The sequence below is a fragment of the Panulirus ornatus genome, chromosome 52 (assembly GCF_036320965.1).
Source record: "Panulirus ornatus isolate Po-2019 chromosome 52, ASM3632096v1, whole genome shotgun sequence".
Lineage (NCBI taxonomy): Eukaryota > Metazoa > Arthropoda > Malacostraca > Decapoda > Palinuridae > Panulirus > Panulirus ornatus.
The window spans coordinates 13400251-13421546 of record NC_092275.1 but is presented as its reverse complement, the minus strand read 5'-3'; the positions used below and the strand labels follow the sequence as shown (position 1 = coordinate 13421546).

At 41.0% G+C, this 21296-nt stretch overlaps 1 protein-coding gene across 23 annotated transcripts in view; it reads right to left on the bottom strand.

The window, feature by feature from the left end:
• Positions 1-21296, bottom strand: part of LOC139765081 (phosphatidylinositol 4-phosphate 5-kinase type-1 alpha-like) — a 372175-nt gene that overhangs the window by 43582 nt on the left and 307297 nt on the right. For 3 of the 23 annotated variants that reach the window (XR_011716566.1, XR_011716567.1, XR_011716568.1), the window contains one exon: positions 5311-5363. The exons of the other annotated variants lie outside the window; for them this stretch is intronic. The gene's annotated coding sequence lies outside the window, so the exon portion shown is untranslated. The remainder of the gene's footprint in view (positions 1-5310; positions 5364-21296) is intronic. 23 annotated transcript variants of the gene reach the window in all.

The window sequence follows — 21296 nt, the reverse complement described above, 5'->3', positions numbered from 1 at the left end:
CTTTGCGGAAGATGAAAGCCGGCAAGGCAGCAGGTTTGGATGGTATTGCAGTGGAATTTATTAAAAAAGGGGGTGACTGTATTGTTGACTGGTTGATAAGGTTATTTAATGTATGTATGACTCATGGTGAGGTGCCTGAGGATTGGCAGAATGCGTGCATAGTGCCATTGTACAAAGGCAAAGGGGATAAGAGTGAGTGCTCAAATTTCAGAGGTATAAGTTTGTTGAGTATTCCTGGGAAATTATATGGGAGGGTATTGATTGAGAGGGTGAAGGCATGCACAGAGCATCAGATTGGGGAAGAGCAGTGTGGTTTCAGAAGTGGTAGAGGATGTGTGGATCAGGTGTTTGCTTTGAAGAATGTATGTGAGAAATACTTAGAAAAGCTAATGGATTTGTATGTAGCATTTATGGATCTGGAGAAGGCATATGATAGAGTTGATAGAGATGCTCTGTGGAAGGTATTAAGCATATATATGGTGTGGGAGGCAAGTTGTTAGAAGCAGTGTAAAGTTTTTATCGAGGATGTAAGGCATGTGTACGTGTAGAAAGAGAGGAAAGTGATTGGTTCTCAATGAATGTAGGTTTGCGGCAGGGGTGTGTGATGTCTCCATGGTTGTTTAATTTGTTTATGGATGGGGTTGTTAGGGAGGTGAATGCAAGAGTTTTGGAAAGAGGGGCAAGTATGAGTCTGTTGTGGATGAGAGAGCTTGGGAAGTGAGTCAGTTGTTCGCTGATGATACAGTGCTGGTGGCTGATTCATGTGAGAAACTGCAAAAGCTGGTGACTGAGTTTGGTAAAGTGTGTGAAAGAAGAAAGTTAAGAGTAAATGTGAATAAGAGCAAGGTTATTAGGTACAGTAGGGTTGAGGGTCAAGTCAATTGGGAGGTAAGTTTGAATGGAGAAAAACTGGAGGAAGTAAAGTGTTTTAGATATCTGGGAGTGGCTCTGGCAGCGGATGGAACCATGGAAGCGGAAGTGAATCATAGGGTGGGGGAGGGGGCGAAAATCCTGGGAGCCTTGAAGAATGTGTGGAAGTCGAGAACATTATCTCTGAAAGCAAAAATGGGTATGTTTGAAGGAATAGTGGTTCCAACAATGTTGTATGGTTGCGAGGCGTGGGCTATGGATAGAGTTGTGCGCAGGAGGGTGGATGTGCTGGAAATGAGATGTTTGAGGACAATGTGTGGTGTGAGGTGGTTTGATCGAGTAAGTAATGTAAGGGTAAGAGAGATGTGTGGAAATAAAAAGAGCATGGTTGAGAGAGCAGAAGAGGGTGTTTTGAAATGGTTTGGGCACATGGAGAGAATGAGTGAGGAAAGATTGACCAAGAGGATATATGTGTCGGAGGTGGAGGGAACGAGGAGAAGTGGGAGACCAAATTGGAGGTGGAAAGATGGAGTGAAAAAGATTTTGTGTGATCGGGGCCTGAACATGCAGGAGGGTGAAAGGAGGGCAAGGAATAGAGTGAATTGGATCGATGTGGTATACCGGGGTTGACGTGCTGTCAGTGGATTGAATCAGGGCATGTGAAGCGTCTGGGGTAAACCATGGAAAGTTGTGTGGGGCCTGGATGTGGAAAGGGAGCTGTGGTTTCGGGCATTATTGCGTGACAGCTGGAGACTGAGTGTGAACGAATGGGGCCTTTGTTGTCTTTTCCTAGTGCTACCTCGCACACATGAGGGGGGAGGGGGATGGTATTCCATGTGTGGCAAGGTGGCGATGGGAATGAATAGGGGCAGACAGTGTGAATTGTGTGCATGGGTATATATGTATGTGTCTGTGTGTGTATATATATGTGTACATTGAGATGTATAGGTATGTATATTTGCGTGTGTGGGCGGGGTGTGTGTACATTGTGTATGGTGGTGGGTTGGGCTATTTCTTTCGTCTGTTTCCTTGCGCTATCTCGCAAACGCGGGAGACCGGAAAAAAAAAAAAAAAAAAAAATTGTAACAATAATAATAATAATAATAATAATAATAATAATAACAATAATAACAGTAATAATAATGACATATTCACAAGCTTTAATGTGCCTCAAACATCTGTGAAAATCAGATACAATAAGTTATGCAATATGTTACCTGAAGAAAGCGCTCAAGCATTCTAAATTATGGAGAGGTTATCAAGACTTTGATATTCAAACATAAGTTGGTCCCATAAAGAGAAGCCTATCTGTGGTGCAATTTTACTTTATAAATGTAGTTCTATTATTTCCATGACTGTTGTCCATTCATTTTACTCTTACATATCATGGATGACAATAGCTTTCATTTTACTTAATATACATATACACATTTACATATATTCTGTGTGTTTGTGTGTGTGTCACAAAATAGGAAATGCCCCACATCAACCACCAATCTCTTCATTTCAACAATGGATATGTACCACAGAAACACCAAAATAAGCATATGGGAACACCCTAAAAGGCTGCATCACAAAGGAGACTCTTAAAAAGCTGCAAGTCAGAGCTCCAAGAACTTTCATCCATAATGTACATTAAGAGCAATAACTTTCAATCATGTAATATCATACTGTACAATAACAACATTGACAATAAATGTAAGGTACCTTCAAGGGTATTACAAATGAATGCAACAATTCTGAAAGATTGCTGCACAATTACTTTCAACTTTAACTATTTTCTTCGTGGTTGATTGCTTTGTAATCATCCTTGCATCAAAGTATATATACTATTCAACCAAGTGTTTATACACTGGTTTCAACTCTAATTCCATTCTCTGCTACTTCTTGACTTATAAGGAACTTGACTTCTTTGCATGAGTGTGTGTCTGTTTTTACTTATTTCTACATATAGGGAGGAAGCTTTACATGTATGTTATCACCTATTTGTACTGTATGGGGAGGGAGTTTTACACTTGTAGGGTTCCATCTCTTAAACATTCTCTATCATACAATTTCTTAAATTTTTGTGTTTTCTACATCAAATATGTCTTCAGTCACTATTCCATTCATCCACCATTCTTATACTAAAAAAAGAACTTCAACTTTTTAAAAAAGTCTATTGCTTATTTTCACAACATGTCCTCTGTCTGTTCTACATCATCAATCAGCTTTTTTTAAAAGCTCAAAGGTTGTGATAAGGTCACTCCTCATTCTTCTCTCTTACAAAGTGGGAAAATATCTACATTCTAGTCTTTTCCTGTAACTCAGCTCTCTTATTTCTGGCACCACCTCTGTTGCTTTCCTTAGGACTTTCCCTGAATGCTCTCTTTGCTTCTTGAGGTGCAGCAACTAAACATGAGAAGCAAGTTCTAGTTTAGGCCTTATGTATGATGTCAACAGACTGCAAAATAATTACTTATCCATGAACTTGAATGCTATCTTAATATTATCTGCAAGCAGACAGTTGGTCTCCTTAAATACTCTCCCAAGGTGAGAATCCAGCAACAGGTTGGGTAAAGTGTCTACTCCAAAGTTCTACTCAAACAGATCTTGCAGCTTGTTTTCTGATGGGTGATTATATTTTTTTGTGAGTGTGTGTGTGTGTGTGTGTGTGTGTGTGTGTGTGTGTGTGTGTGTGTGTGTGTGTGTGTGTGTGTGAAAATTAGGCTCAGATATCCCCCTGTTTATCCCAGTGAATTCTTCTTTTACTCTGCACTGGGAATTAAAGGTCTGAGAATGGCACTGAAAGTACCTACTTTGAACCAAAAAATCTGTGATTTTCTCTGATCTCTTTATGTCCTTATTTATCATGTAATCAAGCTCAAACACTACAGAATCACTGTTTCAAAATGGTGTATCCCTTATGAATTAAGTGATCAAATTTGAGCACCACATGATGACTGTTTCCTAATGGTGTATCATTTCTAATATTTTTAATTTCTATGCTACTATGTATAAAAATAGGAGCTAGTAGCAATGATGTTTCATTAGTAACTCCAATTCCTATGCTACTATGTATAAAAATAGGAGCTAGTAGCAATGATGTTTCATTAGCAACTCCAATTCTAGTGTGCTTGGCAACATGCTGAAACAGGAAATTTTCCTGTATATGCTCCAAATAATTGTCTCTGTGACTATCTCTATGAGATTTTAAACTCTCCCAGTCCATTTCTTTGTTATGGAATCTTCATTATTAGAACTTTGACATTTCTGAGATGTATATGATTTGTTGCTTCTGGAACAATCCAAACTGTTCTTTCACTGTAATATTTGTTTTCATTGTTTTATTTGTTCTGATTCACAAAAATTCTTTGAAGGATATTATATCATTATCACTTTTTCAATCTTCCTTACAATTACTCTTCCCATTATGTTCTACATGAATGTCGCAATATACAATGTCTGAAAGTATATGGGTGTACATTTCCATGATGCTTGTAATGCAAATGTAAGGCAAGATTTTCAATATATTCAACCTAAGTATATAAGCAAAACCATCTAGAGATTTACTAAAGCTTCTGCATACCACATCATTAATACAAAGCTATTCACATTTAATATAAAACTAAAAGCATCTAAAAAATTAAACTGACAATCCTGTACAGCTGTAGTTTAGTCAGAGAGAAAGGTACCTTACATCAAGTCAGTGCAAGAGCAACAGCATATAGATAACAACAATAATATCTAACATAATACAGAGTTTCTTTTCTTACAGTAGAAGTTGAGACTTCACACAAAAGTATACTGAAATCAAGTGAAGATAACAACTGTCCTAACATCTACATATCTGAAATAATCACTTTGTATTTTCTAGATACTAAGCATCAGTTCAGCTCTATGACACAAGCTGAAAACACATTGTGATTATGAAGTAATACGATTTGATCATGAAGAAATAAGACTTCTTTTCATGACAAAACACAACTGCAAATCTTAAGGCTGGGATATTGTCCCTTTGTCAGAGTCCAGCGATGGAGCACTCTCAAACATAACTTCTTTTCCTAAGACAAAATCAACACTTCTAACTACATTTCATCCATAACATACTATAACTACAGATCACAATCACTGGTCTGAATTCCTTGTGCATTACCTGAAAACTTTTTACATCAAAGGCAAGACGACAGAAAATATCTAAATAGGGGTACTATTCGTTGTTTTGATTTTTGTAATGTTCGAATGTCATTGTAAGAATTCAACATCAGCAAATGTCATGACTAGTAAATGATTCTGATTATAAACCTACAGAATTCAGGTCACTGATTTGAAGATCAAGTGATTCTTTTACAAATACATAGCACGCAACAAGTAGATCATATGGATAGAAGAAGAGAAGAAGATTAAGAGAAAGGAGGAGAGGGCACTATGTTTTTGCCCACAAGGGTGTATGCTACACACCAGTTTCTAGCCCTTGGAGTGTAACTGTGACATGGAAGCCTGGTGCAAGCTCACTGCAATGTAAAAATGGGGTTTATTAATAAGTTATATTCTTTACTGAATAGTAGTCAAAACTGTGCTAAATGTAAAAGTGACTAAAACTGGCATACCTAGGTTGAATTTTGCACCAAATATCAATACCTAGTAAAAATACAATCCATTACAATTATTTGCCATTTTGATCTATGTTTCGTATAATCAAAGCAACCACTCTAAATCCAGCCATACAACATCTGAATGTCCACTCTCTGCTCCAAAAATTTTTTGTTTTGTACTAGCTTTCTCTCCTTGAATTTTCAGTAGCAATATATCTAAATCAAGTTTCAAGCCTTAGTAATTAAGAACTATCACTTATCAAGCAATAATACTTTAAATTACAAGATTTACATTATGGGAACTTTTGAGTGTTTGCTTCACTCCTAGTAAGTGCCTCAATGAAGCAATGACAAAGACTTTAAGGAAGAGCAGAAAGGTAGGTAGAGCACAGTAATTTCTTTCTTGTTGTCCCTGAGCTAATTCAAAGGCCATAAAATGTTTTTACAGTGATTTTATATTGATCAAGATTATTCCCCTGGTACTTCAATAGCATTATGTTATTCTCTTTATAGTTATATGCAGTTTCCCATGTTAGCAAGGTAGCACCATGAACAGATACAGAATTGCCTTCATTCACTTACACCTACTCTCAAGCTGTTACTTACAGCCCCCTATCTACAACCAGGCCCCACAAACTTTCCATGGTTTCCCCTTACCAAGTTATATGTCCTGGTTCAGTCCACTGACAGCATGTCACCCCCTAACTGACCCATGGTTCCAATTCACTTTATTCCCTGCACACCTTACAACCTCCTGCATGTTCAGGCCCAGAGTACTCGAAACCTTTTCCATTCAATTTATCCATCTCCAAATCAGTCTTCTCTTTATCCTTGCACCCTTAACCTGTGACACATATACCCTCTTCATCAATATCTTATTCATCCTCTCTATGTGTCTAAACAATTGCATTACACCCTCTTCAGCTTTCTCACCCATATTCTTCTTATTACCAAAACTCTCCCTTATGTATCATTTCTTACTAAATCAACCCTCTTCACACTACATATTGTCCTTAAGCACTTCATTTTCAAGTGATTCACCTTCATCAGTACTTCTTGTCTATAGTCCCATCTTGCATCTATACAATGCCATCAGGACTACTATACCAACAACTATGCCAATCTTTGCCCTCACTAACAATGACCTCACTTTCAACACACTCCTCAATTCACAAGGACCTTAACTCCCTCACCCACCCTACAGCTAACATGAGCTCTCATGGTTCCATTCACTACCATGTTTACTCTCAGGTATCTAAAATACCTTTCTTCCTCCTGGTTTTCTCACTTCAAACTCAAAATAATCTATCTTTCCCCATTGCTAAACCAAATAATTTTGCTTTTATTCACAATTACTCTCAACTCTCCTTTCAAACACTGCCAAACTCTGACATCAGCTTTTGCAGTTTCTCCCTTAAATCAGCCCCAACACTGTGTTACTGGCAAAAAACATATAACTCACTTCCCAAGCCAGCACACACCAAATTTACTGCATACCTGATACTAACATGAAGTCCCTTTCATTAACTTCCCTTAACACCCTATCCATACACAAATCACATAGTAAATGGTGAAATCACACACCCCTGCTGCAGGTCTATCTTCACCTGGAACTATACACACTCCTCTCTTCCTCCTTGCATACACACCACTCTATCTTGACAAGAACTCACTATTTTAATCAGCTTTCCTCCAATACCATACATTTGTAACACCATCCATATAGCATCTCTATCAGGCCTATCATACATTTTCTCCAGATCCATAAATGCTACATACAACTCCTGCTTCTCAAAGTACTTTTCAAAACAAACAAATGATCTACGTATGCTCTACAACTCCTAAAGCCACACTGTTCTTCTTCAACCTGAAGCTCTGTACATGCCATCACCCTCTCAATCACCAATCTCCCAAACAACGTGGCTGCTACCCTCAAGACACTTACTCCTCTGTAATTCTAACATTCACTTTCATTCCTATTACCTATAAATAATGGCACTATGCGGGTATTCCATCAATCCTTAAGCACCTTACTATAGGCCATTCATACACTGAAAATCGTAACTAAACAGTTAACACACAGTCACCCCCTTTCTTGAGAAATTCAACTGCAATCACACCCAATGCAGCCACTTTGCTGAATTTCATCTTACACAGAGCTTTCCCTACCTCTTCTCTTTTCACCAAACTATTTGCCATAACTCTCCCATTTTATGTACCTCCACATTCAAAACATCCACTCTCTGCCATCCTTAGTACTGAACACATTCAACAATGCTTCAAATACTCACATCATATCTTCATCTCATTTCTACACATTACCACTTCTCCATTTACCATTTTTACCAATGTTCCCATTTGTTCTCTTTCTCCTGACTATCAACCTCCTTCCAAAACATTTTGTTATTCTCCCTGAAATTTACCAATACTTTCTCATCCCAACTATCATTTGCTCTCTTTTTTCAGCTCCTACTACTTTTTCTTGTACATCTCCCCATCATCTGCACTCATTCCCTCCTAAAAATACCCATATACCTCCCTTTTTCACTTTCACAAGCAACTTAACCACCTCATTCATACACTCACTATTCTTTCTCATCTGTTGACCTACCACCTTCCATATGCCACACACTTCTCTCACACATATAAGCAGCCCTTCCCTGAATACCTCACATTCCTTTCCCTTGCTTCATTTTCTCTCATCTTTTGCCATTATACACTTTATCTCTCCTGGTATCTCTACATGTAAACTTTTCCAAATTCATTCACTTTCACCATCCCCTTCTAACCCACATCCTTTCCTCATTTCCTAAAGCCTTTACAAACCATCACCCTCGCCATCAAGTAAGGGTGAGTTTTCCCACCTGATAACCTTCTCAGCACATTCATATCCTAGAGTTTCTCCTTTGTATGCCCATCATTTAATACATTATCCAAATGGGCCCACAGTCTGTCACCCTTACTCACCCACATATGCTTATGTATATCCCTCTTTTAAAACCAGGTATTCCCAGTAACCAGTCCTCCAACAGTTCACAAATCGATAAGATGTTCAAAAATCTCATTCAGATCACTGAGGCCTCGTGCCCTTAATTATATCTATACACTCAAATGGCACATTATGTACTCTCACATTCAAATCACCCATCACTAAAACCAGATCCCCTGGCACCAAAATTGCTAAAACACTCACTCCTCTCCTCTCTTCCTCTGAGTCCTCCATTTCAAGGTGCACAGACACTAATAATCTCCAACCTCTCATAATCCACTTTCATTTTTGCCTAAATCAGTCTGGGACTCACTCCCTTGCACTCTTTCAAAAATTCCCAAAACTGCAGCACAGTGCTAGCCCCTTCTTTGGCTCTTGCCCTAACACTAATCCCTGACTTTACCCCTGGGAGATTCCTGGAGCCATTCTTCATTCTTCCCCTTTAGCTTTGTTTCCCCTCAGAAATAGAACATCCAGGTTCTTATCGTCAAATAAACTGCATATCTCTCCCTTCTTCTCCTCTTGGTTATATTCATACACATTAAGACACCCAAGATTGAGCCTTGAAGAATGATGAGCAATCCCCACTTGACTCCTTCTTCTGTGCCATTTTTTTTTAAAAGATATAGTACAGGGAGGGTTGGCTTACCAGCCCCCAGCTTCCCACCCCCTTTAGTTGCATTCTACAACATCCAAGGAATACTCAGGAAGTATTCTATCTCACCTATCTCCAAGGGCATGTGAAGCATCCGGGATAAACCATGGAAAGTTTTGCGGGGCCTGGATGTGGAAAGGGAGCTGTGGCTTCGGTGCATTACACATGACAGCTAGAGACTGAGTGTGAACGAATGTGGCCTTTGATGTCTTTTCCTAGTGCTACCTCGCATGTGCATGGGGGAAGGAAGATGCCATTTCATGTGTGGCAGGGTGGCAACAGGAATGGATGAAGGCAGCAAGTATGGATATGTACATGTGTATATATGTCTGTGTATGTATATGTAAGTATACACTGAAATGTATAGGTATGTATATGCGTGTGTGTAGGCATTTATGTATATACATGTGTATGTGGGTGGGTTGGGCCATCCTTTGTCTGTTTCCTTGCGCTACCTCGATAATGCAGGAGAAAGCAACTAAGTATACAGAGGTATAAGTCTGTTGAGTATTCCTGGGAAATTATATGGGAGGGTATTGATTGAGAGGGTGAAGGCATGTACAGAGCATCAGATTGGGGAAGAGCAATGTGGTTTCAGCAGTGGTAGAGGATGTGTGGATCAGGTGTTTGCTTTTAAGAATGTATGTGAGAAATACTTAGAAAAGCAAATGGATTTAAATGTAGCATTTATGGATCTGGAGAAGGCATATGATAGAGTTGATAGAGATGCTCTGTGGAAGACATTAAGAATATATGGTGTGGGAGGCAAGTTGTTAGAAGCAGTGAAAAGTTTTTAGTGAGGATGTAAGGCATGTGTACGAGTAGGAAGAGAGGAAAGTGACTGGTTCTCAGTGAATGTTGGTTTGCGGCAAGGGTGCGTGGTCTCCATGGTTGTTTAATTTGTTTATGGATGGGGTTGTTAGGGAGGTGAATGCAAGAATTTTGGAGAAAGGGGCAAGTATGCAGTCTGTTGTGGATGAGAGAGCTTGGGAAGTGAGTCAGTTGCTGTTCGCTGATGATACAGCGCTGGTGGCTGATTCGGGTGAGAAACTGCAGAAGTTGGTGACTGAGACTGGTAGTGTGTGAAAGAAAAAAGCTGAGAGTAAATGTGAATAGGAGCAAGGTTATTAGGTACAGCAAGGTTGAGGGACAAGTCAACTGGGAGGTAAGTTTGAGTGGAGAAAAACAGGAGGAAGTGAATTTTTTTTAGATATCTGGGAGTGGATTTGGCAGCGGATGGAACCATGGGAGCAGAAGTGAGTCCCAGGGTGGGGGAGGGGGCGAAAGTTCTGGGAGCGTTGAAAAATGTTTGGAAGGCAAGAGCATTACCTCTGAAAGCAAAAGTGGGTATGTTTGAAGGAATAGTGGTTCCAACAATGTTACATGGTTGCAAGGCGTGGGCTATAGATAGAGTTGTGCAGAGGAGGGTGGATGTGTTGGAAATGAGATGTTTGAGGACAATATGTGGTGTGAGGTGGTTTGATCGAGTAAGTAATGAAAGGGTAAGAGAAATGTGTGGTAATAAAAAGAGTGTGGTTGAGAGAGCAGAAGAGGGTATTTTGAAATGGTCTGGTCACATGGAGAGAATGAGTAAGGAAAGATTGACAAAGAGGATATATGTGTCAGAGGTGGAGGGAACGAGAAGTGGGAGACCAAATTGGAGGTGGAAAGATGGAGTGAAAAAGATTTTGAGCAATCACGGCCTAAACATGCAGGAGGATGAAAGGCATACAAGGAATAGAGTGAATTGGAATGATGTGGTATATCGGGGTTGACGTACTGTAAAAACTTTTCACTGCTTCTAGCAACTTACCTCCCACACCATATACTCTTAAAACCTTCCATAAAGCATCTCTATTCACCCTACCATATGCTTTCTCCAGATCCATAAATGCTACATACAAATCCATCTGATTTCCAAGTATTTCTCACATACTTTCTTCAAAGCAAACACCTGATTCCCACATCCTCTGCCATTTCTGAAACCACACTGCTCTTCCCCAATCTGATGCTCTGTACATGCCTTCACCCCCTCAATCAATACCCTCCCATATAATTTACCAGGAATACTCAACAAACTTATACCTCTGTAATTTGAACACTCACCTTTATTACCTTTGCCTTTGTACAATGGCCCTATGCATGCATTCCGCCAATCCTCAGGCACTTCAACATGACCCATACATACATTGAATATCCTTACAAACCAATCAATAACACAGTCACCCCCTTTTTCTTTTATAAATTCAACTGTACCATTCAAACCTGCTGCCTTGCCAGCTTTCATCTTCCACAAAGCTTTCAGTACCTCTTCTCTGTTCACCAAACCATTCTCCCTAACCTTTTCACTTCGTACATCATCCAAAACAAAACACCTAATATCTGCCTCTCTACCTTCAAAATATTCACTCCATCTCCTTATCACTTCATCACTACTTGTTATCACCTCCCAATTTGCCCCTTCACCGATGTTCCCATTTGTTCTCTTGTCTTACGCACTTCATTTACCTCCTCCCAAAACATCTTTTTATTCTCCCTAAAATTCAATGATACTCTCTCACCCCAACTTTCATTTGCCCTCTTTTTCACCTCTTGCACCTTTGTCTTAACCTCCTGCCACTTTCTTTTATACATCTCCTAGTCATTTGCACTATTTTCCTGCAAAAATTGTCTAAATGCCTCTCTCCTCTCTTTCACTAACAATCTCACTTCTTCATCACACCATTCACTCCCCTTTCTAATCTGCCCACCTCCCACCTTTCTCATACCACATGCATCTTTTGCACATGCCAACACTGCTTCCCTAAATACATCCCATTCCTCCCCCACTCCCCTTACATCATTTGCTCTCACCTTTTTACATTCTGCACTCAATCTCTCCTGGTACTTCCTCACACAAATCTCCTTTCCAAGCTCACTTACTCTCACCACTCTCTTCTTCCCAACATTCTTCTGAAAACTTATACAAATCTTCACCTTCGCCTCCACAAGACAATGATCAGACATCCCTACAGCTGACCCTCTCAGCACATTAACATCCAAAAGTCTCTCTTCTACACGCCTATCAATTAACACATAATCCAGTAATGCCCTCTGGCCATCTCTCTGACTCGCATATGTATACTTATGTATATCTCTTTTTAAACCAGGTATTCGCAATCACCAGTCCTTTTTCAGCACACAAATCCACAAGCTCTTCACCATTTCCATTTACAACACTGAACATCTGAACACCCCATGTACACCATTTATACCCTCAACTGCCACATTACTCACCTTTGCATTCAAATCACCCATCACTATAACCCAGTCTCGTGCATCAAAGCTGCTAACAAAGTCACTCAGCTGCTCCCAAAACACTTGCCTCTAATGATCTTTCCTCTCATGACCAGGTGCATAGGCACCAATAATCACCCATCTCTCTCCATCCACTTTCAGTTTTATCCATATCAATCTATAGTATACTCTCTTACATTCTATCACATACTCCCACAACTCCTGCTTCAGAAGGAGTGCCAATACTTCCTTTGCTCTTGTCCTCTCACGAACCCCTGACTTTACTCCCAAAACCTTCCCAGACCACCCTTCCCCTTTACCCTCGAGCTTTGTTTTACTCAGAGCCAAAACATCCAGGTTTCATTCCTCAAATATACTACCTATTTCTCCTTTTTTCTCATCTTGGTTACATCCAAGGAGGATGAGCACTACCTGCATGACTCCTTCTTCAGTTTCCCTTTTTAGAAAGTAAAATACAAGGAGAGGAGGGTTTCCAGCCCCCCACTCCCACCTCCTTTAGTTGCCTTCTACGACACTTGGGGAATACGTGGGACGTATTCTTTCTCCCCTAGTCCCTAATGAGAAGTGTGGGAGGTGGGCAGATTAGAAAGGGTAGTGAGTGGTGGGATGAAGAAGTAAGATTATTAGTGAAAGAGATGAGAGAGGCATTTGGACAATTTTTGCAGGGAAATAATGCAAATGACTGGGAGATGTATAAGAGAAAGAGGCAGGAGGTTCAGAGAAACGTGCAAGAGGTGAAAAAGAGGGCAAATGAGAGTTGGGGTGAGAGAGTATCATTAAATTTTAGGGAGAATAAAAAGACGCTTTGGAAGGAGGTAAATAAAGTGCGTAAGACAAGGGAACAAATGGGAACTTCATTGAAGGGGGCTAATGGGGAGGTGATAACAAGTAGTGGTGATGTGGGAAGGAGATGGAGAGAGTATTTTAAAGGTTTGTTGAATGTGTTTGGTGACAGAGTGGCAGATGTAGGGTGTTGTGGTCAAGGTGGTGTGCAAAGTGAGAGGGTTAGGGAAAATGATTTGGTAAACAGAGAAGAGGTAGTAAAAACTTTGCGGAAGATGAAAGCCGGCAAGGCGGCAGGTTTGAATGGTGTTGCAGTGGAATTTATTAAAAAAAGGGGGTGACTGTGTTGTTGACTGGTTGGTAAGGTTATTTAATGTATGTATGACTCATGGTAAGGTGCCTGAGGATTGGCGGAATGCCTGCATAGTGCCATTGTACAAAGGCAAAGGGGATAAACGTGAGTGCTCAAATTACAGAGGTATAAGTTTGTTGAGTATTCCTGGGAAATTATTTTTTTTTTTTTTTTTTTTTTTATACTTTGTCGCTGTCTCCCGCGTTTGCGAGGTAGCGCAAGGAAACAGACGAAAGAAATGGCCCCCCCCCCATACACATGTACATACACACGTCCACACACACAAATATACATACCTACACAGCTTTCCATGGTTTACCCCAGACGCTTCACATGCCTTGCTTCAATCCACTGACAGCACGTCAACCCCTGTATACCACATGACTCCAATTCACTCTATTTCTTGCCCTCCTTTCACCCTCCTGCATGTTCAGGCCCCGATCACACAAAATCTTTTTCACTCCATCTTTCCACCTCCAATTTGGTCTCCCTCTTCTCCTCGTTCCCTCCACCTCCGACACATATATCCTCTTGGTCAATCTCTCCTCACTCATTCTCTCCATGTGCCCAAACCATTTCAAAACACCCTCTTCTGCTCTCTCAACCACGCTCTTTTTATTTCCACACATCTCTCTTACCCTTACGTTACTTACTCGATCAAACCACCTCACACCACACATTGTCCTCAAACATCTCATTTCCAGCACATCCATCCTCCTGCGCACATCTCTATCCATAGCCCACGCCTCGCAACCATACAACATTGTTGGAACCACTATTCCTTCAAACATACCCATTTTTGCTTTCCGAGATAATGTTCTCGACTTCCACACATTTTTCAAGGCTCCCAAAATTTTCGCCCCCTCCCCCACCCTATGATCCACTTCCGCTTCCATGGTTCCATCCGCTGACAGATCCACTCCCAGATATCTAAAACACTTCACTTCCTCCAGTTTTTCTCCATTCAAACTCACCTCCCAATTGACTTGACCCTCACCCCTACTGTACCTAATAACCTTGCTCTTATTCACATTTACTCTCAACTTTCTTCTTCCACACACTTTACCAAACTCAGTCACCAGCTTCTGCAGTTTCTCACATGAATCAGCCACCAGCGCTGTATCATCAGCGAACAACAACTGACTCACTTCCCAAGCTCTCTCATCCCCAACAGACTTCATACTTGCCCCTCTTTCCAGGACTCTTGCATTTACCTCCCTTACAACCCCATCCATAAACAAATTAAACAACCATGGAGACATCACACACCCCTGGCGCAAACCTACATTCACTGAGAACCAATCACTTTCCTCTCTTCCTACACGTACACATGCCTTACATCCTCGATAAAAACTTTTCACTGCTTCTAACAACTTGCCTCCCACACCATATATTCTTAATACCTTCCACAGAGCATCTCTATCAACTCTATCATATGCCTTCTCCAGATCCATAAATGCTACATACAAATCCATTTGCTTTTCTAAGTATTTCTCACATACATTCTTCAAAGCAAACACCTGATCCACACATCCTCTACCACTTCTGAAACCGCACTGCTCTTCCCCAATCTGATGCTCTGTACATGCCTTCACCCTCTCAATCAATACCCTCCCATATAATTTACCAGGAATACTCAACAAACTTATACCTCTGTAAATTATATGGGAGGGTATTCACTGACTGGGTGAAAGCATGTACAGAGCAGTGTAGTTTCAGAAGTGGTAGAGGATGTGTGGATCAGGTGTTTGCTTTGAAGAATGTATATGAGAAATACTTAGAAAAACAAATGGATTTGTATGTAGCATTTATGGATCTGGAGAAGGCATATGATACAGTTGATAGAGATGCTCTGTGGAAGGTATTAAGAATATATGGTGTGGGAGGCAAGTTGTTAGAAGCAGTGAAAAGTTTTTATCAAGGATGTAAGGCATGTGTACGTGTAGGAAAAGAGGAAAGTGATTGGTTCTCAGTGAATGTTGGTTTGCGGCAGGGGTGCGTGATGTCTCCATGGTTGTTTAATTTGTTTAGTGATGGGGTATTTAGGGAGGTGAATGCAAGAGTTTTGGAAAGACGGGCAAGTATGCAGTCTGTTGTGGATGAGAGAGCTTGGGAGGTGAGTCATTTGTTGTTCGCTGATGATACAGCACTGGTGGCTGATTCAGGTGAGAAACTGCAGAAGCTGGTGGCTGAGTTTGGTAAAGTGTCTGAAAGAAGAAAGTTGAGAGTAAATGTGAATAAGAGCAAGGTTATTAGGTTCAGTAGGGTTGAGGGACAAGTCAATTGGGAGGTAAGTTTGAATGGAGAAAAACTGGAGGAAGTGAAGTGTTTTAGATATCTGGGAGTGGACTTAGCAGTGGATGGAACCATAGAAGTGGAAGTGAATCACAGGGTGGGGGAGGGAGCAAAGGTTATGGAAGTGTTGAAGAATGTATGGAGGGCAAAACATTATCTCAGACAGCAAAACTGGGTGTGTTTGAAGGAATGTGGTTCCAAAAATGTTATATGGCTGTGAGGCATAGGCTATAGATAGGGTTATGCGGAGGAGGGTGGATGTGTTGGAATGATATGTTTGAGGGCAATATGTGGTGTGAAGTGGTTTGAGTAAGTAATAAAAGGGTAAGAGAGATGTGTGGTAATAAAAAGAGTGTGGTTGAGAGAGCAGAAGAGGGTGTACTGAAATGATTTGGTCACATGGAGAGAATGAGTAAGAAAAGATTGACAAAGAGGATATGTGTGTCAGAGGTAAAAGGAACGGGGAGAAGTGGAAGACCAATTTGGAGGTGGAAGGATGGAGTGACAAAGATTTTGAACGATTGGGGCTTGAACATACAGGGGGTGAAAGGCATACAAGGAATAGAGTAAATTGGAACGACGTGGTATACCAGGGTTGACATGCTGTCAATGGATTAAACTAGGGCATGTGAAGCGTCTGGGGTAAACCATGGAAAGTTTTGTGGGGCCTGGATGTGGAAAAGGAGCTGTGGATTTGGTGCATTACACATGACAGATAGGGACTGAGTGTAAACAAATGTGGGCTCTGTTGTCTTTTCCTAGCGCTACCTCACACAACCGAGGGGGGAGTGTGGTGCCATCTTATGTGTGGCAGGGTGGCGATGGGAATGGATGAAGGCAGCAAGTATGAATATGTATATGCATATATACGTATATGTCAGTGTATGGATATGTATGTATACATTGAAATGTATAGGTATGTATATGTGCAAGAGTGGGCGTTTATGTATATACAAGTGTATGAGAGTGGGTTGGGCCATTCTTTCATCTGTTTTCTTGAGCTACCTCATTAACGCAGGAAGGAACAGAGAAGGGGGCCAAATGAGGATATTCCCTCAAAGGCCCAGTCCTCTGTTCTTAACACTAACTCGCTAATGTGGGAAATGGCGAATGTTTGAAAGAAAAGAATATATATATACATATATATATTTTCATTTCATTTCAAGCTAGAAGTTTCAGTTTTCTAATTATTTCTTACATTTTTCTTTTAATTTTCCAAAAGAAGGAACAGAGAATTGGGCCAGGTGAGGGTGTTCCCTCAAAGGCCCAGTCCTCTGTTCTTAGCGCTACCTCGCTAATGCGGGAAATGGCGAATAGTTTGAAAGAAAGATATATATATATATATATATATATATATATATATATATATATATATATATATACAGAAGTGGTAAAGGATGTGTGGATCAGGTGTTTGCTTTGAAGAATGTATGTGAGAAATACTTAGAAAAGCAAATGGATTTGTATGTAGCATTTATGGATCTGGAGAAGGCATATGATAGAGTTGATAGAGATGCTCTGTGGAAGGTATTAAGAATATATGGTGTGGGAGGCAAGTTGTCAGAAGCAGTGAAAAGTTTTTATCGAGGATGTAAGGCATGTGTACATGTAGGAAGAGAGGAAAGTGATTGGTTCTCAGTGAATGTAGGTTTGCGGCAGGGGTGTGTGATGTCTCCATGGTTGTTTAATTTGTTTATGGATGGGGTTGTTAGGGAGGTGAATGCAAGAGTTTTGGAAAGAGGGGCAAGTATGAAGTCTGTTGGGGATGAGAGAGCTTGGGAAGTGAGTCAGTTGTTGTTCGCTGATGATACAGCGCTGGTGGCCGATTCATGTGAGAAACTGCAGAAGCTGGTGACTGAGTTTGGTAAAGTGTGTGAAAGAAGAAAGTTAAGAGTAAATGTGAATAAGAGCAAGGTTATTAGGTACAGTAGGGTTGAGGGATTTTCCAAAAGAAGAAACAGAGAAGAGGTCCAGGTGAGGATATTCCCTCAAAGGCCCAGTCCTCTGTTCTTGACGCTACCTCGCTATCGCGGGAAATAGCGAATAGTATGAAAAAAAAAAAAAAAAGGGTTGAGGGTCAAGTCAATTGGGAGGTGAGTTTGAATGGAGAAAAACTGGAGGAAGTGAAGTGTTTTAGATATCTGGGAGTGGATCTGTCAGCGGATGGAACCATGGAAGCGGAAGTGGATCATAGGGTGGGGGAGGGGGCGAAAATTCTAGGAGCCTTGAAGAATGTGTGGAAGTCGAGAACATTATCTCGGAAAGCAAAAATGGGTATGTTTGAAGGAATAGTGATTCCAACAATGTTGTATGGTTGCGAGGCGTGGGCTATGGATAGAGTTGTGCGCAGGAGGATGGATGTGCTGGAAATGAGATGTTTGAGGACAATGTGTGGTGTGAGGTGGTTTGATCGAGTGAGTAACGTAAGGGTAAGAGAGATGTGTGGAAATAAAAAGAGTGTGGTTGAGAGAGCAGAAGAGGGTGTTTTGAAGTGGTTTGGGCACATGGAGAGAATGAGTGAGGAAAGATTGACCAAGAGGATATATGTGTCGGAGGTGGAGGGAACGAGGAGAAGAGGGAGACCAAATTGGAGGTGGAAAGATGGAGTGAAAAAGATTTTGTGTGATCGGGACCTGAACATGCAGGAGGGTGAAAGGAGGGCAAGGAATAGAGTGAATTGGAGCGATGTGGTATACCGGGGTTGACGTGCTGTCAGTGGATTGAATCAAGGCATGTGAAGCGTCTGGGGTAAACCATGGAAAGCTGTGTAGGTATGTATATTTGCGTGTGTGGACGTATGTATATACATGTGTATGAGGGGGTTGGGCCATTTCTTTCGTCTGTTTCCTTGCGCTACCTCGCAAACGCGGGATACAGCGACAAAGTATAATAATTTTTTTTTTTTTTTTTTTCCAAAAGAAGGAACAGAGAAGAGGTCCAGGTGAGGATATTCCCTCAAAGGCCCAGTCCTCTGTTCTTAACGCTACCTCGCTATCGCGGGAAATAGCGAATAGTATGGGAAAAAAAAAAAAAAAAAATATATATATATATATATATATATATATATATATATATATATATATATATATATATATATATATATATATTCTTCTTTCTTTCTTTTAAACTATTCGCCATTTCCCGCATTAGCGAGGTAGCATTAAGAACAGAGGACTGGGCCTTTGGGGGAATACCCTCACCTGGCCCAATTCTCTGTTCCTTCTTTTGGAAAAAAAAAAAAAAAAAAAAAAAAAAAAAAAAAAAAAAAAAAGAGAGGGGAGGATTTCCAGCCCCCCCGCTCCCTTCTACGACACGCAGGGAATACGTGGGAAGTATTCTTAATCCCCTATCCCAAGGGATAATATATATATATATATATATATATATTTTTTTTTTTTTTTTCCATACGATTCGCCATTTCCCGCATTTGCGAGGTAGCGTTAAGAACAGAGGACTGGGCCTTAGAGGGAAAATCCTCACCTGGCCCCCTTCTCTGTTCCTTCTTTTGGAAAATTAAAAAAAAAAACGAGAGGGGAGGATTTCCAGCCACCCGCTCCCTCCCCTTTTAGTCGCCTTCTACGACACGCAGGTAGCGCAAGGAAACAGACGAAAGAAATGGCCCAACCCCCCCCCCCCCTACACATGTATATACATACGTCCACACACGCAAATATACATACCTACACAGCTTTCCATGGTTTACCCCAGACGCTTCACATGCCCTGCTTCAATCCACTGACAGCACGTCAACCCCGGTATACCACATCGCTCCAATTCACTCTATTCCTTGCCCTCCTTTCACCCTCCTGCATGTTCAGGCCCCGATCACACAAAATCTTTTTCACTCCATCTTTCCACCTCCAATTTGGTCTCCCTCTTCTCCTTGTTCCCTCCACCTCCGACACATATATCCTCTTGGTCAATCTTTCCTCACTCATTCTCTCCATGTGCCCAAACCACTTCAAAACACCCTCTTCTGCTCTCTCAACCACGCTCTTTTTATTTCCACACATCTCTCTCACCCTTACGTTACTCACTCGATCAAACCACCTCACACCACACATTGTCCTCAAACATCTCATTTCCAGCACATCCATCCTCCTACGCACAACTCTATCCATAGCCCACGCCTCGCAACCATACAACATTGTTGGAACAACTATTCCTTCAAACATACCCATTTTTGCTTTCCGAGATAATGCTCTCGACTTACACACATTCTTCAAGGCCCCCAGAATTTTCGCCCCCTCCCCCACCCTATGATCCACTTCCGCTTCCATGGTTCCATCCGCTGCCAGATCCACTCCCAGATATCTAAAACACTTCACTTCCTCCAGTTTTTCTCCATTCAAACTCACCTCCCAATTGACTTGACCCTCAACCCTACTATACCTGATAACCTTGCTCTTTTTCACATTTACTCTTAACTTTCTTCTTCCACACACTTTACCAAACTCAGTCACCAGCTTCTGCAGTTTCTCACATGAATCAGCCACCAGCGCTGTATCATCAGCGAACAACAACTGACTCACTTCCCAAGCTCTCTCATCCCCAACAGACTTCATACTTGCCCCTCTTTCCAAAACTCTTGCATTTACCTCCCTAAATACCCCATCCATAAACAAATTAAACAACCATGGAGACATCACACACCCCTGCCGCAAACCTACATTCACTGAGAACCAATCACTTTCCTCTCTTCCTACACGTACACACGCCTTACATCCTCGATAAAAACTTTTCACTGCTTCTAACAACTTTCCTCCCACACCATATATTCTTAATACCTTCCACAGAGCATCTCTATCAACTCTATCATATGCCTTCTCCTGATCCATAAATGCTACATACAAATCCATATATATATATATATATATATATATTTTGGTAAAGTGTGTGAAAGAAGAAAGTTAAGAGTAAATGTGAATAAGAGCAAGGTTATTAGGTACAGCAGGGTTGAGGGTCAAGTCAATTGGGAGGTGAGTTTGAATGGAGAAAAACTGGAGGAAGTGAAGTGTTTTAGATATCTGGGAGTGGATCTGGCAGCGGATGGAACCATGGAAGCAGAAGTGGATCATAGGGTGGGGGAGGGGGCAAAAATTCTGGGAGCCTTGAAGAATGTGTGGAAGTCGAGAACATTATCTCGGAAAGCAAAAATGGGTATGTTTGAAGGAATAGTGGTTCCAACAATGTTGTATGGTTGCGAGGCGTGGGCTATGGATAGAGTGGTTCGCAGGAGGATGGATGTGCTGGAAATGAGATGTTTGAGGACAATGTGTAGTGTGAGGTGGTTTGATTGAGTAAGTAACGTAAGGGTAAGAGAGATGTGTGGAAATAAAAAGGGCGTGGTTGAGAAAGCAGAAGAGGGTGTTTTGAAATGGTTTGGGCACATGGAGAGAATGAGTGAGGAAAGATTGACCAAGAGGATATATGTGTCGGAGGTTGAGGGAACGAGGAGAAGAGGGAGACCAAATTGGAGGT